The following is a 12,808-nucleotide window of genomic DNA, read 5'->3' as shown; positions in this document are numbered from 1 at the left end:
ATGGCCCGAGAAATCTGGAGGCAAGCTTGCCTGCCGGCACAAAATTCTTAACCATTACCTGATCTCCAAACTTTAGATTGGTGGGTCTCCGTCCACGATCATGTCTCCCTTTAACCATCTCATTTTAAGCCTCGAGGTTACTGTTAGCCTTCTTCCACAGGTCCCTGATGCTATCGGGATCTATGCTCTCTGGCAATACCTCATTTGACAACGGCATGTTAGGTACAAACTTGAACACGAGAGAGGCAGGCGTAAAATTATGTGACTCGTGAACAGCTGAATTTAGTGAAAAGGCTAACCAATGCAAGGAAGTATCCTACATAAAATAATCTTCTTGGTGAAGGGCTATAAAAGCAGATCAAAGATTACGACTGACCCGCTCAACCAGAGGTGGCTGAGGGTAATAAGGAGAAGTAGTTACATGTGACATGGACAAATCAAAACAGAATTTTCGGAATAAGATAGATGTCAAAGTCCTTCCATTATCGTAAACTATATACTGACAAGGACCAAATGAATCAAAGATAATTTTCTCTCTGGTTTTAAAGATGCCTAAGAGCCCCCTAATGGGGTCTTTTGATAGTACTTGAATATCATGGGCACAATAACAGCTGGAACAACTACTTTCATCTTATGATCGGGCTTCGAACGGCAGCACAAAACCCCAATCCTCAGCACATTAGGGACAAGATGTTCACCAGAAGAAAGGGTTTCAATACTAGGAGCCAGCAATGGATCTTCCCGTTGATATTTCCGGATATCACAAAACAACATAGGGGTATCCATCAAAATAGCATTAACACAAGAAGGTATGGGCATGGGAGGAGATTAATTATCGTCCTGTTCACTGGACTCAATGTCACTAGAAAACATGCGACTTAGTCCATCTACGACCACTTTCTCTGATCCTGTAAAGTGTTGCACGTTGAATTGAAAAGCTGAATTTCTGATAGCGCAACAAGTGATACGCCCAGTCCGGCGAGGCCTAGCCAAAACCCAACTCAAAGCCTGATTGTCAGTTTCTCATTCATATTTACCATGCTCTAGATAAAGGCAGAAATTCTCTAAGGCAAACAGAACTGCCATACCTTTTAATTCATAGATGTAGTACTTGGCTTCTTAAACCGACAAGGTTGTAGACGCATACGCAATAGGCCGCCTTCCGAGTTCGGTTTCTTGACGGAGGACAGCAGCAACGGCAGATGAAGAGGCATCGGTTTGAACTATGAATTTCTTAGAGAAATACTGGCTAATACTAGGGCATTACAAAGAGCTAATATAAGATCTTCAAATGCATCTTGCTGCGAGGGTCCCCATTCGATCATGACACCTTTCCTACGAAGTAGATTTAGGGGCGCCGCCCTATTAGCGAAGTTGGAAGTAAATTTCCTGAAGAAATTCACCATGCCTATGAACCTAGCTATTCCTCTGAAGTCCTTAAGCCACTTGAAGTCGCGGTTAGCCTGCGTTCTGGAATGGTCGATAACAACACCATCGGACGACACAATATGAACTAAGAATGACACAAGGCTTAGAAAAATCTACCTTAGATAACTTAACTGTCAAACCATCCTTACGAAGGCGATTTAGAACCTCCTTAAGATGATCTAGGTGTTCTTCAAAGGTCTCAGAAAACACCACGGCATCGTCGAGGTAATGACAAAGATAAATTTGATGTCGGAGAAGACCCTATCCAGCAGTCTAGTAAGGACAGCCGCGCCCGTAGGGAGCCCAAAAGGCAAACGGTTGTATTCATACAATTTCCAATCAGTGGTAAAAGCCATCAAATGTTTGGATTTTTCCGCCATCGGAATCTGATTATATGCTTGGTTAAGATCCAATATGGAAAAGAATTTAGCCTTACGAAATCATTAAAAACAAGAATGAAAGTCAGGAAGGGGCACTGATTATAATACAACCTTACAGTTTAAAGTTCTGTAATCGATGACAGGCCTGAAACCACCTTGGGGTTTCGGTACAAGAAAAATGGGTGATGAATACGCCGACTCTGAAAGTCGAATAATACCATCCTTTAACATTAAACACTTTCACTGCTGTAATAGACTTTTGTCAACTTGGTAATTTCCTGCTATAGTTTAGCGTGCTTCTTTAAAAAAGGCACATTTAATAATACAAACACTGCTGCTAATACTGGACCTATGTTTATTTATTCTTCACCAGCCTGCCCGACAACATTCCTGTCAGCTGTCTGGCTGATAGCAGGCTTCACTCAGCATCTATGAGGGCACGGAACAACAGTGAAGAAATCTTCAATCTTTTTTTGTGGCAGATTCTGATTCAGACTGTTCAGTAAATTTGGACAATGGAACAGGTGATGATGCGCATAGTGACTGTTCGGAAGAAAGTGCCAACGAGGAAGATCTTCAAGTTGTATCGGTCAGGCGGAATATCAGTGATAAAAAAGAATGACAAAAATGAAATTATGTGACGGGGCTAATTTTGATATAACAGTGAAAAGCAAAGTTTCTAATTTGATGACCCATACAAGGCATTACTTCAATTTATGATGCGCTCAGTGTTTGAGCATACAGTAATGGAAACAAATAGATATGCTGAGCAGTGTTTAGATTAAAAAAATGATTTTCATCCACGTTCAAGGTATAATCGATGGACTGAATGCACAAAAGAAGGTAATCAGGCAATGGTGGCTATTGATATTGGGATAGTATTGTAACATAAAACAATATTACAGACTTACTTACCGAGCTCGATAGCTGCAGTCGCTAAAGTGCGGCCGGTATCCAGTATTCAGGAGATAGTAGGTTCGAACCCCACTGTCGGCAGCCCTGAAGATGGTTTTCCGTGGTTTCCCATTTTCACACCAGGCAAATGCCGGGGCTGTACCTTAATTAAGGCCATGGCCGCTTCCCTCCCACTCCTAGCTCTTCCCTGTCCCATCGTCGCCATAAGACCTATCTGTGTCGGTGCAACGTAAAGCAACTAGCAAAAAAAACAGGCTTACTTTTCCGAACAATATTGGCTCACTGCTAGGCCAAGTGATGTCATGAGACAAGTACTGCCTTCTTCAAAGCTCAATAATGTACCAGGAAAAAAATCTATCTGGCTAGCTTGAAGAGCATAGAATGTTTCTAAGGTGGTGGTACGTAAGCACTGAACTTGGAACAGAGAGGGATATTAGTTCATTGAATTTATATTCTTTTGAAAATGTGGTTTTATTGTTCATTGGAAACAAATTCATATCACCTTTTACACAAGCTGAGTTGATGTGTTGTTGCAGGCGGGAATCTCCAGACTTCGGGATGGTTACTAGGCACGGTCTGGACGGGGACCACGCCCATCCTTGATGCGAAGTTCTCGACGTTCTTGAATTTCTGGAATATCTGAAAGTTCTCGAATTTCTAAGTGCACAAGTTGCAGGGTCCGATCTCACACGGCAATACTGAGAGGTCAGGCGTGCCAAGCACACAAGTCCCCTGTATGGCATTCAACTCACTTGTAGCACAATCAAATAAATTAACATTGACCTTTGAATACTGCATTAATTCATTGCATGTGGATACGTCAAATGTTAATGAAAATGACACTTGAATCTATGACTAAAACACTTCGCTGAATCACAAAGATTCATGAAGTTAATACTTGAATGGAAGACAATTAAACTGAGTAACTGATCACACGTTGCATGCCAGACAAATTGACACTTGGGAATATTATGTACAAATTTACAATGTCAAATTTGCGATGTAAGTCCGCTGATAATGGCACGACAGTCTGAGTCTATTAGTTCACTAACTTTTATCATTACTGTTCCTAATTGACTGCCTTTGTCAATTTTATGATTGGAACACAATGTTGAACGTAATATTTACAGTTCGTGAAAGTTCAGGACATATAAGTATTAATTTAATTTAATGCCTCTCGAAGAATGTTCTATACTGTCTGTAATTAATTATCAAATTTACGTGCACTTGAAGACTGTTCAGCACTGTCTTTAAATCATTATAAAAGTTTACCTGCACTTGAAGAGTGTTTAACACTGTCCATGGATAATTATTACTAAGTAGAAATTATAAGTTTAAATGTGGCACCAAAAAATTCTATGTTCCCTCAGAACTTCACGAGAAGAAAACAGACGTTCAAATATGGCATTAATATTCTAGGTTCCCACAGTTTGTTACAAAAACACCAGTTTAAATGTGGCACTCAGAAATATTCTAAGTTCCCACAATTGATTACAAAACACAAGTTCAAACATGACACTTGGAAAAATTATAACACTCACAAGACAAATTCTATGTTCCTTTAGAACGCTACTGTTAATATAGAAAACATTAGTCCTAATATGGCACTTGAAGAAAAATACTACAGTATGTTCCGCTTCCACTGGAACCGAGCACCAGAGATGCAGAGTTCCGACTAGACATAGATTCGGTTTGCCGCACTTGCAGGGCTCCACCTATCTCCCGTATCGCAGAGACGGTGGAGCATTATTGATCCAGTAGCCTAGATCGCCATGCTTTTATACCTGGAGCCGACAAAGTATCTCGAAACGTGGATATTATCCACCCCTGTAACTCCTAAAGTACATGGTAGATTTGCTCAAGAACCTGGTAGTTTGCATCTGTTATTATGGCCTTAACGTTGGCAGTGCAAAAATAATTGTATCCTACAGTAACTCCAAATAGACTTTACAGATGGGTCAGAACATCATGCCTTGCAGCGTGAGGTCAGCCCGAGGCGGCCACGTCTACGTCAGCGAGATCAGCCGGATTGCCTACCATTTCCCTCGCGTGAAGTTTTACTCTCATACTCCGAACTTGCTTTCACGTAGCTGCGTTTCCGGTACAATACATATCAATAACAATGAAAACCACATTGCTAAGGAGTCGCCAGGTTATGGACCATTATTCAAGGTAAGACCTGTCATACCTATTGTAGAAAATACGTACCTAGAGCATGCTACACCTGAAAAATGCGTATCAGTTGATGAGTCTACAGTATGCTGAAGTTTATGGGAAGGCTGTGGTGTAAGCAACACATTTCTTCAAAGCCATCGACAAAATGGGGTGTAAAATTGTGGTCACTATGCGACAGTAAAAGTGGTTACATTTTCAAGTTTCAGACTTAGGTAAGAGAGGACAGCGATGAGTCAGTTTCCAGGGAAACTTTGGGAGAGAAAGTGGTAAGAAGCCTGAGAGAGGGTTTTGAGAATACTGGCAGAATTGTGAATGCGGACAATTATTTATCAAGCCCAGCTCTTTTCACCCAGCTGTCTGAGAAGAACATAGGTGCCTCCAGGACAGTGAGATGTAACCGCAAAGGACTAGCTCAAGAGATGAAAGTCCTGAAAATGACGAAAGGGCAAAAATCTAAGCTCTGGCATATTCCATCCAAAGAAATGCTAGCATGCGCATGGCAAGATACTGGCCGGGTAAACATGTTATCGATCGTTCACATCTGAGATCGTGAAGATACAGGATGTCAAAAAAGGTGAAAGTGGCTATGTGACTGTTGAAAAACTCAAGTTAGTTGTAAATTACAACCATGAAATGAACGGAGTTGATAAAAATTGATTAACTGAAAACTAACTATGCATTTGTACACAAGAAACTCAAGTGGTATCAGGTCTTGTGGTATTTTCTCATTGAAACTGCATTAAAAATGGAAGAATATTGTACAATAAGCTTCCAAAAAGAGTGCTCCTGACTTCAGAAATTCTGTCATAATGGGACTTCTACGAGAGTATCAGCGCAGTCCGACGGCGAAACGAGGAAGACCTTCTGATTACATACCTCAAGCGCGCTTGATGGATGGGAACTTCCTTGAGGAGCAGCAGGACAAGAGTCAAAAACCTACGTGTGTTGTTTGCTCCATATTACCAGCTAAATGTTGAAAGAAAAGACAGGGACCCTGCAAGAGAAAACAGACAATATTTTTTGTAAGACTTGCCCAGGACAGCCAGCAACGTGCCTAGTTCCATGTTTCGAATGTATCAGAGTAATGTGCGTTTCAAGGTCAAATGTCATTGCTAGTTTGCCAAAGTTGAGTTAAAAATGTTGCAATGGTGTTGAATGTCACTAACTTTAAAAAGATAAAGTTTCAGTTTATTTAGCAATACAAAAAGATTACATCTTTCTGTATGTGTTCTGTTTAAAAATAGCACAGCGAAAGAGTTAAGAGCCTTCATTTTATTCGGAAGATGGCCTACATGGAGGAAACCTTTCAGGAATGGATTCCGTTACCTCAGTCTTGTACTCGATCAGGTCAGTAACACCAAGGGTTTCTGGAAATACGTCAGGAAAGGTCTGACCCAATGTTCAAATAGTTTCAGCCTGGACCTCAGGTAGATGCCTAAGATCTAACGACATCTCACTCTGGCTAGGCGAAATAGATGAAAATGACAGAGGATTAGATTTCAAAAGGGGGATATTAACGTTACTATCAAATATGAATGTGCACGACTTGCTCTGAAGGTCGAGCAAATGTCCAGAATGAGACATGAAATCGGCACCCAATATTACAGGGCAAGACAACTGTTTAGCCCCAAACAACATAATTTTCCATGTCAATTTTGAGATACGAACTTTATTAAAAATAAAATCTAAAATTTCTAATGGTGAAGAATTTGCCGAAACGCATATAATAGAAGACAAACAATAGTCTGGAAATTTATAAAAGGCTGTCAATTTAGAGTAACACTCATCAGAAATCTAATAGTACACTGACAGGTTCCTTATTTACCTCAATTTTCAGAAATGGCACATACCCTGGGGTCTCAAAAAGCAATTGTAAGGCATTCTCTAGGGCCTTCAAATGATAAATTAGAAGGGGTTTCTTCCTTGAAGGATTCGTTGCCTGATTTAACAGGCGCTGAGCCTGGAGAAGATGAACCTTGTGACTGAGCCGACGACCCTAGTCGCTTCCTATTGCCTGAGTTATTGGAGGCAGCACCAGAAGAAGAACAGGAAGTTGTGCTGTTAAGTGAAGTGCAATTTTTTTGCTCGATGGGAAAACGACCTGCACTTAAAACAACCTTGGGACAGACCTACTCGTTTCCTAGTTCCACTAGATTCTAGCAAGGGACACTTATTCCTGAGGTGTTCAGTCAATCTGCACGCATAATACTTGCGTGTGGGAAAGGTTCGAAAACGGGGTGGCTGAGAACTGTTAGATGACGGAGGGGTCTCCCTGCCTACTCGTAAGGTGTCAGCGTACCTCACTCCCTCGGCTGACGATGCCATTCGGAGAAGGTTTGACGTCGAGAAGCAAAACATAAGTACGAACTATAAGCTGGTGACATTTCTTCGACAATGGTTTGCACAATTTTATCTTCGGGAAAATGGAGAGCGAATACCCGCGTAAAAAATTTTATATCGTGAATAAAATCGGCCAAATTCCCGTCCAACCTCTGTACTCAGAAGTAGTACTTCTGTATTACGGATGACATTGCTCTAGCTGGAATAAATTTAGGGAAAAGCGGAATTACAGTCAAATATGGAAAAATATTTAGCATTAGTATTGCTATTGCTTTTACAATTATGACCGATTAACTCTTTCTCCTGCCATATGTAGACAGCATTCGGTCTGTGGGGCAAAATCTGCCATCCGTCTCTCTGTTTTTCTTACCAACATGTCAGGCTCGATCTGCTTATATTCTTACTGTATTACACAATATTCACTCCCATGCCTTATTGGACTCCGGAGCTTCTATTTCACTTCTCAGTCCCACTTTCTTTCAGCAATTACTTCAATTTCATCCACACTTTCAATTACGTTTTTCGGACTTAGTGTGTTCTTCAGTGTCACATCACCCTTTAAATATTCTTGGTCAACTTACTCTTACTGAAAAGATTTCTAAATTTTCATGGTCTTTTCCCTTCTACATCGCTCAAGATCTTCCTATACCCCTGATACTCGGATATGATTTTTTCTCACATAACGGCTTAATTCTCCACACTCAAACCTCTTCTATTTCTTTTTGTTTTGATTCTGTGACTAGCATTCCTTTGATTAACCCTTCTGTTTACCCCAATTTATTACATCTTTCTAACTCACATGTTTATGTTACTGAGTCTCAGCAGGAAGTTTTAAGCTCGCTATTCAACCAATTTTCTGACATTGTTATTGGTACTGTCCGCAATTATGAAGCTTGTACTGATCTTTTCGATGTTTCTCCCGTCAGATCTCCACCTTATCATCTTAGACCACCTCATATGCAACTTCAAGAGCAGCACATATCTCAGATGTTTGCTGATGGTTTAATTATCCCTTCTACATCGAATTATGCTTCACCTGCCTATCTTGTCAATAAGCCTGATCATTCCATGCATTTTGTCATAGACTATCGTCATCTCAATAGCAAAATTAAATATGATGCTCATCCTCTTCCCAAGCTGAAAAACGCAATAAATTTTTTTACTAATGCTAAATATTTTTCCATATTTGACTGTAATTCCGCTTTTCACCAAATTCCCTTAGATTCTGCTAGTTCATCATGCCTAATGGTCTCTATCAATTTACCAAACTCCATACGTAGATGATTTATTGACTTTTTCTCCTGATTCTGACTCCCATATTATTCAACTTACCGAAGTACTTTCTCGTCTTCGTACGGCAGGTCTTACTACCAGCCCTTCCAAACATTCTCATCCTCAAACTTCTGTTAAATTCTTAGGCCATATCATTTCTTCCCAAGGTTTTTCTGTTAATCCTGATCATATTGCCTCTATTATGCAACTCTCCCCCACTAAAAATATTAAACAACTGCATACCTTTCTTAGAATGGTTTCTTTTTATAACTGCTTTATTCCAAATTTATCTCATATTGCTGAACCATTGCAATATCTCAAGCATAAAAATGTTAAATTTGTTTGGACCCCTACTCCACAGTATGCTTTCTCTACTCTTAAGACTCTTCTTATCAATGCCCCCATTCTGCAGTTCTCTGATTTTTCTTTACCCTTCGATATACACACTGACGCCTCTGATTATGCTATTTCTGGAGTTCTTAATCCAGTTGTTGAGGGTAACCCTTTGCCTATTGCTTATTCTAGTAAACTGCTTTCTCCCAATGAACGTAATTATTCCATCTATGAACGAGAAGCCCTTGCCTTAGTGACCACCCTTGAACATTTTTCTGAGTACCTCGATCACAAAAAATTTATTGTTAAAACCGATAACCAAGCCCTCTCCTGGCTTCCCTCTAATGCTCCTACGATTGGCAAAACTGACCGCTGGTTGCTCCGTCTTTCTCGGTTTAAATTTTCCACCAAATTCATTTCTAGTACCCAGAATTGCGTTGCGGATGTTCTATCTCGTTTATTTCATCCCTCTTCATCTGACGCTTCTCTTCCTCCCACCGTTTTCCAGGCGTTTACCACCTCTAATTCAGCCTCATTGGATAATTAAATTTGTACTTTAATTGATTTCCCATTATCTTTTCATTCTTTCCAAACTCATCAACTTCAGGATAATTTCTGCATTCAGACGAATACTTCAGTTTCTGACCCCTCCTATTGCGGTCCCTTTTTGTTTTCCAAAGGTCTTCTTATTTTTAAACCCACCCCTAAATCTTCTGCTAGAGTTGTTGTCCCTTCTATTCTTTAACCCATGATACTTTCTTATTATCATTCTTCTCCTGCGAGAGGGCTAAAGAAATCAAGGCCTTTCTGCAAAACAACCCTCAGAAAACCAACTCTTCACACAACTGCAGTCAAGGGACTCACATGACATTTCATCCCTCCTGCAACACCACACTTTGGTGGAATCTGGAAAGCAGCTGTCAAGAGTCTGATATATCACCTCAGAAGAGTGAAATAATCTTATCGCTTCCCCAACAATGAATGGACCACCCTTATACTCACATCCTGTCACCAAATATTTTTTAGACGTGTCTTAATTGTGTAAATTGTCGTTTGTGAACTTACAGAGTTTCCTCATTTTTATAACATACATTCCTCTACGTAACAAGTTGACCAGAGTAATCAGGATCCTGATTTTTACCCCTCAGGCATGAGATCACGGCTGATGATGCCCACACAATAGGCGAATCATGTCCCCTTAAATTAGTATTACGAGGTATAAATCTTAATTTTAAGAACCCAATGTGTATTCAATATGTGGATTTCAATAAACTTTTGTTACGTTGTTGAATTAATGTACATTTCAATATGGACCAGTCATGAGAATTGTAACATATAATTATCTAGAATTGTCGTAAACAACCCACTGAGTGAAATAGAGTCCACTGTTCGTATTGGAGTTGAACCCTGTATACAAATGTTAGATTAATGATGTGTAGGAAACTATTAACTCATATAAAGACTATAAATCCAATCATAGATCAAGAAGGCCATCTTCTTGTCAACGGAAGACTGCACAATACTCCAACACTAATGGAGTGGAAACATTAGAAATACCGTTTCATGTCACAAATATGATTATGATGGCGGAACACCTTCGTCTACTTCATCCTGACACTCAACTCTCTGAGAGACAAGATTAGGATCTCATCAGCAAGGGGGACCGATAGAAGCCACACTCATACACATCTCAAGTGTTCTAAGTTGAATGCAGACACCTCTGAACAATTAATGCGAAATATATCTATGTTGCCTGTAACCCACAATTACCCATTCCTTAAAACTGCTAGCCAAATTCTAATAAAAAATCATGTGAAATCGAACAAGACCAGACTGCCTACCTACCAAGGCTGTCTATATAGAAATGATACCTGATCTCACCACAGCAAATTTTCTCTCTGCACTTTATCAACTTAGGTATCATAGAGGTCAAACCCTCAACATTTACAGCAATTAAGGCACAAACTTCTTCGGATCAGGTACAGAAATTAAGGCCTTCCTGCAAAACAACCCACAGAAAATCAACTTTGCACACAACTGCAGGCATGGGACTGACATGGCATTTCATCCCTTGTGCAAAAACACACCTTGGTAGAATCTGGGAAGCAGCTGTCAAGAGTCTGTTATAACACCTCAAGATGAGTGATGGATTCTTATCGCTTCACCAACAAAGAATGGACCGTTCGTACAACATATATATTATTTCACCAAAGCTAAATGATGATCGTTTTGACAGTTCTTACCTAACTACATCCCATTTCCTTATAGGAGAGCCAATTACAGAACTCCTTGATCATGATTATAATTCCCCTCTCATCACAACCTTGCCCACATGGCTATATTCTCAGCAGATAACCAAGAACTCCTGGAAGAGATGGTGAAATGAGTATCTCAATAAACGGGCAATGAAAGACCCCATAGCAACATAGTCATAAAGAAGATGATACTCAAGCTATGAAGTGGACAATGACAGTGGTAATGACGAATTCATTCACGCAACGAATTTTCAGGTGAGTAACGGTGAACTTACAAGGCCTATCACAAACATTATCCCTTATGAAGTATGAAACGGAAAGGCAAGATAACTCTTGAATGGCTTATTTATTCCATTGCATGTTAAACCCATATGTGCCCACTGTCGACATTTGCCGACGTTAATATCTGAATACTGTTGAACTTATATCGGTAAACCGGAAGAATATTTTTGAGGTGCATTATTTACCGTTCATTGTTTGATACTTACTGCACTGCACGAAAACAAGAAACACTTGGTTTCGCCCCTTATCGCGTGGCTGCGTAAAAAATATCATATACACACAAGGGGATGAATCTTCTGTCACGGTGAGAAATATTTTCTTATAATATTGTTACAGTTGAAAATAAGATCAGACTGTTATGTTAAACGTAATAATGAAACATGCCTTTAACAGATTTTGAATTCATTCATGGCTGATATATAGTTGCTTTTGTCCAGCAGAGCACAAAAGTTTCACGTCGACATATGTCAACAGCGGGCACGAATGGGACTGCCTCAGTACAGATTTAGAATTTTCATTTATCCTTCTCAGATTGACCATCAAGCAGATCGTAAGCATCCTGGGGGACTCACAAGACATCCTAGATGCTAATACAAACATAGAACCACCCCAAAATGCTTTAGATAGTGACGGAGATAGGGATGATGATGAGTCATGTGCAGATATAAACAGACTCTCTGGTAATCAACTCCGGGCTTGTGCTGAACTGGTGTGCACAAAAGTAAGTGAAAATGGTACAATGGTAATGCTGAAAATAAATACATAACAGTAATTCATCTAGCATGCATAATTTTGTATAATATGCACATGGAGGGAATCGATCGTTTGGATCAAAATATATCCTGTTACTGCATCAGCATCAAAAACAAGAAATGGTACTGGCCTCTAATTGCATTCCTTCTGAACGTCTGCATGAACAATGCATGGCAACTTTACCGTTTGACCCCAAATTGCAAACAGGAAAATTTAGACCTTCTCGGCTTCACACGGTACATTGTGATGGCATATATCCGATCTTGTGCCGCTATGCGTTCTAATGCAGAAAGACCGAGTACGAAAGTATCTTCATGCGTGTTGCCAGAAGTGCGTTTCGATGCTGTATCCCACTAACACGAAACAAGAGAGAATCAAGTGCGGTGTGCTCAATGAGGTAAAACTGCCACGAAACAGTGCAAAAAATGTAATATTGGCTGCCAAGTCCTTTGTTTCGAGGCATTTCACTCACGCTAAACCAGACTGGATGATGAAAAGCAGTGATCATGTAATTAATTTATGAAATACATCACAATATTCCACAAAAAAATAATATGGGCATATATGGGTTAATTAATATTATCAGTCACAATGGGCAAGTATCACCACAGACCACATTAGGAAGAATAAGAATATTTTTCACTTGCCAAAAGATGGCTAAAATGTGTGTAGTAT

At 39.9% G+C, this 12,808-nt stretch overlaps 1 protein-coding gene across 1 annotated transcript in view; it reads right to left on the bottom strand.

The window, feature by feature from the left end:
• LOC136886533 (zinc finger protein interacting with ribonucleoprotein K-like) overlaps positions 1-12,808 on the bottom strand; it is a 62,316-nt gene that overhangs the window by 36,667 nt on the left and 12,841 nt on the right. The gene's annotated exons all lie outside the window — the stretch shown is intronic.

The sequence above is a fragment of the Anabrus simplex genome, chromosome X, assembly GCF_040414725.1.
Source record: "Anabrus simplex isolate iqAnaSimp1 chromosome X, ASM4041472v1, whole genome shotgun sequence".
NCBI lineage: Eukaryota > Metazoa > Arthropoda > Insecta > Orthoptera > Tettigoniidae > Anabrus > Anabrus simplex.
This window is presented reverse-complemented; position numbering and strand designations above follow the sequence as displayed.